The sequence below is a fragment of the Fistularia commersonii genome, chromosome 24 (assembly GCF_037954325.1).
Source record: "Fistularia commersonii isolate RoL2024-O1a breed Wild chromosome 24, RoL_Fcom_v1.0, whole genome shotgun sequence".
In the NCBI taxonomy this organism is placed as follows: domain Eukaryota; kingdom Metazoa; phylum Chordata; class Actinopteri; order Syngnathiformes; family Fistulariidae; genus Fistularia; species Fistularia commersonii.
The window spans coordinates 1,707,632-1,712,909 of NC_141307.1; positions in this window are offsets into that span (position 1 = coordinate 1,707,632).

The window sequence follows — 5,278 nt, forward strand, 5'->3', positions numbered from 1 at the left end:
TGTGTGTGTGTGTGTGTCCACATTCATCTGTGGGTGTGTGTATGTGACAACAGCAAAGGGAGTATAAGTTTACCCTTACTTTATCCTACTTTTCCACAACAGGTGCAGGTGTGTGTGTGTGTGTGTGTGTGTGTATGTGTGTGTATGTGTGTGTGTGTGTGTGTGTGTGTGTATGTGTGTGTGAGACGGCGCCCCTTTGGAGACTTTGGAACAATTGTTGCATTTCTAAATAAAACTATTACCTATATAGACATAAGTAAAGTAGAATTCAGAGTAAAAGTGGATAAAAATAGAATTGGTATGACAAAACAGCAAAAATATGAAAATAAAAGTAGCTGACCTTTTTTTTTTCGGAGATTTGGAATTGAATGAATTAAAAAAAAAAAAAATTCTTATAACATCGTTCACGAGCTGTTATTTATCAGAGTTTCTGTCAGTGATACTTTCTACTCACTTTTTACGACTACTGTCATTTCTGGACGCCTAAAAATAACGAAATAAATCCATGTGTACATTTATAAGGCGACGTTGTAACATGAGATATTTACACAGAAAGACGGCGCACAGAAATACTTTATAGCTGTTAGCCGATCGCTATCTTGGTCTTCCTCCAGGGCACTAAAACCGTCAAAGGGCGAATGTTTTGGCGGCGAGGAAAAAAAAAATTAGCCGCATTGCTGTTGAAGCCGCAGACGCGAGTACTTTTGTAAAACTCTTTGTCTTTGCTGACGAGGCCAAAGGCAAACAGCTTGTCTTGACAGCGACAGGGGTCGGCAGCACCGCCGCCGCACGGTAATTAGCCACGGCGGCGGCGGCGTTGCCACGGCGCCTCGGAAGCCACGGAACCGGAACCCGGGGTCGCGAAGACGAAACGACACGAAACATAAAGAACAAGACGGTTCAGCGGACAAACGAGGCAGCAAATGGGGCGTGTCGAACTGGATGAGTGTGTGTGTGTGTGTGTGTGGATACACAGGCGGGGAAGGTACATCGCTACATGCTAATGCGCGTAATGCGGCGTTGACATTGATGTCCACGATTCGGTTGTATAATTTGAAAACCGTCTCTTGAGATTGAGTTTGCAAACCGTCAGAATATTCATGATGTGTTCATGTTCCGGTGAATTCCGTTTCCACGGTGCGTCACACACACATTCACACGTCTGGTCGGTTCAAATTCATGACGCGTTCACGCGCGCGCGGGTTAGCATCCAAAACAGGAAGTGACGCACAAAAACAGCGGACTTTCAAAATACTAATTTAAAAAAAAAATTCTTTTGTTGTTTTGAGCTTCTCTGACAGCCGAGACACATGCAGGTGTGTGTGTTTGTCCGTGTGTGTGTGTGTGTGTGTGTCAGCTCCCTAAGCTTTAATTTGTTTGGGGTGCTAATTCCGCAGGACCTCCTCCCACGTCCTGCTTTACAAACACCTAAATCTCCTTTAACTTAATGGGCCCTAATAGACTGGAACTCGGTCTAATGAAGTGACTTCCTCTCAGCGTGATGCCTTCATGAACATCGGCATGGCCGGGTTTTTTTCTCATCCTTTCCGAATTGTTTTTTTTTTTTTGTCCCAGTAAATCCCGCCGGTGAAGCTAATGAGGGAAAATGAAGCGGGAGTTGGGGGGCGGCATCGTTAGCAGCCAAGAAGTCAAACCGAATTGTAAGGAGGCGACGGGATAAAGAACAGTTGTATTCCCGTCAGATTAGCAGTTAGCAAAAGATTAGAGATCACATTAGCAGTTAGCAAAAGATTAGAGATCACATTAGCAGTTAGCAAAGCTAAGTATTGTGAAACACAGGTGTGAATGGGGAAGCTAATGTCTCTGGAAGTGGTCTTGTGATTGACAGGTCCATAGGAGTGGGTGAAGCCGCCATGTTGACCTCCTCACATCCGCCATCGTGGGTCTGGAAGTCTGGAGAGATACCGAAGGAGATCTCAAAGAGGTTTGGAGGAGTACTGGAGGAGGTCTAGGACAGTCCTGGGTGAGGTCTTGACGAGGTTTGGAGGACTTCTGGAGGAGGTCTACAACAGTCCTGGAGAAGTACTGAAGGAGGTCTCAACAAGGTTTGGAGGACTAATGGAGGAGTACCGGAAGAGGTCTCAACAAGGTTGGTGGTGACAGTGGTGAGACCAGCGATGCTCTACAAACAGTGACATTGACCAAAAGACAGGAGGCAGAGCTGGAGGTCGCAAAGATGAAGATGTTAAGGTTCTCTCTGGGAGTGACCAGGATGGAGAGGATCGGGAATGAGTCCACCTGAGGAACGGCACATGTTAGATGTTTTGGAGAGAAGGTCAGAGAGGTCTAGAGGAAGACCAAAGAGAAGATTTGTAGACATCGTGAGAGAAGATATGAAGGTAGTTGGTGTGAGAGAGGATCCAGAGATCCAGAAAATAGGGACGCCTTCAGGGAAAGCCTAAAGGTGAGGAAGAAGACAGGAATCTCTGCTCTGCATTTTTTGGCCTGATCGATTTTTGGCTCGCCGAACCCGTCACACCTGCCCTGACAGGAAGTGTCCGACCGATATCATCAAGGTGACTTTGGGGTCATCAGGCCCAACATTGGCAACCAGACCTTTGTATTTCCCAGAACTGATGACGACGGAACAAGTTGTTCGCCTTCACTCCAGCGGACATCAAGTTCTGCTCGCGTGTTTCGGACTCCGCCGGGGCGTCAGCCGTCAAATTCGCTCATTTTCATCGGAGGAACCCCCCCTCCGCCATCAGGACAAGAGTAGTCCAGGGGCCAGAGTTGTCGACCCTGCTTTGGAAGCGATTGCGCGTTCCCCTTCTGGAGCTGCGGGGGACGGTCGCGTGACGGCGGCGCTAACAAAAAGCAGCGGCGTTCAAAGCCAGACAGCTGCAGAGGGGCCCCCGGGGGCCCCCCGCCCCCCCGCCCTCGCGTCAAACCCTGTTTGACACGCAGCCGGAGCCACAAAAGCACAGCGGGAGCCACAGGTTCCATCGGCGTCATGACGCCGGGAAGGAGAGGCGAGTGACGATTGGCCCGTCAGCCCCGATCTGTGAGGGAGGGGGGAAAGAAAAGACACCGAATCTGATGTTTTCGTTTGTCTTTTTCGATGACATCACATACTTCGCTAATGCTACATCGCTAATGCCGCCGAGGGTATCGTCACGAGCGGCGCCGGGAAAGAGGCGCGAACAGTCCGATGCTTCGTCGGACCAAAACAGGTGCTTGTTGCTACGACGATGCCGGGCATGCCTTCACTTCCTGTGTGGACAGGAAGTAGAGCGGAAGTAGACCCCCTGCAGGTGAAGGTGCCCACTGACAGATTGAAGCATTTTGTTTGTAGTTTCTCGGCAAAAAAATACACAAAATCATCCAAATATTTACTTTGATCGCGGCGGCGAGGGGGGGGGGGGGGGGGGGGCCTCCGAGGCACCGGAATGAGAAATCCCGTCGTAATAGTTCCCATTAACCGAAAACCTCGTTAAGTCTTTCCCTGGTCCTCCTGTCAAAACAAGCCTCAGAGATCAGATCTGCAGTTGGTCCATCTTCTCATTAATCAAGCTTCACCTTTCCGTTAACTCTCGAACCCCCGGCGCCGCTGGGAGCCTGGAAATGTCAGGGCCGCGCCGCCACTTTGAAGGCGAGCCTTGACAGGTGTAATTGGGCTGCTTTGAAGCGGCGGCGGCGGCGGCGGCGTGCACACGTCCTCCACATCCTCCACGCGGTCAACCGTCACTTATCCAATGTGGATAAGTGACGTGGAGGAAGCTAGCTTAGCTCGCCACGCGTGCAACTTCCTGGTTTGGCTACAACCTTCTCTCCAGGTTCTCCTCCTGTTCCCCATTGGTTGTCCTCTGGAATGATTGACAGCTGACCCGTCCAGGTTAGGCCCCGCCTCCGTCGGCGCCGACCCCTGACAGCAGAGCCGTTTTAACATGCAAATGAGGACAGGAAGTTCCCCCCCGGCCTCGCCTGCGGCTGCATCCGTCAGCGGGACGTGTTGGCGAGAATGTCAGGTGCTGGCAATGGACGCCGCCGCCGCCGCCGCCGCCACAACGCGACTCCTCTCCTATCTGATGGAGCCGTCGAATCAGGAGGCCGACGGCCCGGAGACAATCGGATCAGAGCGGCTGATTCCCTCATCAGTATTCCAACGCTGACATTTCCCCGTCTGCCTGATGGTCACACACACACACACACACACACACACACACACACACAGGAACACACACGCCTGAATACAAGCGCAGTAGAAGTTGAGGTTGATAAAGATTCTAGCGTTTTATTTTGGTGGTTTGATGGTAAACGGGAAGTGGCAGGCGGAAATGTTTGGTGTTAAAAGTCTGCTAAAAATAGAATAAAATAAAATAAAAAAAATTAAAAATATATATTTTATAGATGTTTTATTTATTGCAATATTTTCAAGCTTTTATTTTTCAACTTTAAACTAAACCTTCGGTATTATTTTTTATTTACACATTCTATCATTTTTTAATGTTTATCAATTTATTCGTTTATTTCTTGGGATAAAACAGGAAGTAGCAGTTGTTTTTTTCTTCAGAAAAGGAAGTGAAATGTTATCGACGCTTGCGTTGAATTCATATTGTCTGCCTCACTCTTGACACTATTTTAGTGGTCATTTGAAAATTTGTAAAAAATAAATGAAATACTTGTTAAAAATACATTTTATTTTTCACAATTGTTCATGCTTTTCTTGTATTTTTCAACAGCTGCTTTTCTGTAGAAAAAGAAGTGAAATTTCATCGATGGTTGCGGCAAATTCATAGAATAACAAATATTTGATTTTAATGATTGTTTGAACATTTGTAAAAAATAAATAAATATATATAGATATTATATGACAATATTTTCATGCTTTACTTGTATTTTTCAACTTGTAAAAGAATTATAAAAGTTAATTAATTCTTAGTTATTAATTCTATCATTTTCTAATCTTTTATTTTCACCAATTTATGAAACTAGTAGCTGTTTTATCATCAGAAAAAAATGTTTTTCTTTCGAATGTTTTAGTCTTGTTCATGTTCATGTATTGCGATTATTATTATTGTTGTTAATTATTCAGATAAAATCTGTTTTGAAGTTTTGATTTTATTTGTTTTTTTTCATTTATTTTGATATCAGACATGGAAAATAAATGTGATCAATTAATACATTCAGTAGCAGTTATAATTAATTCTTAGATATTAATTCTATCATTTTCTGATCTTTTATTTTCACCAATTTATGAAACTAGCAGCTGTTTTTTCATCAAAAAAAAGCAAAATTTTGTCGATGGTTGCGGCAC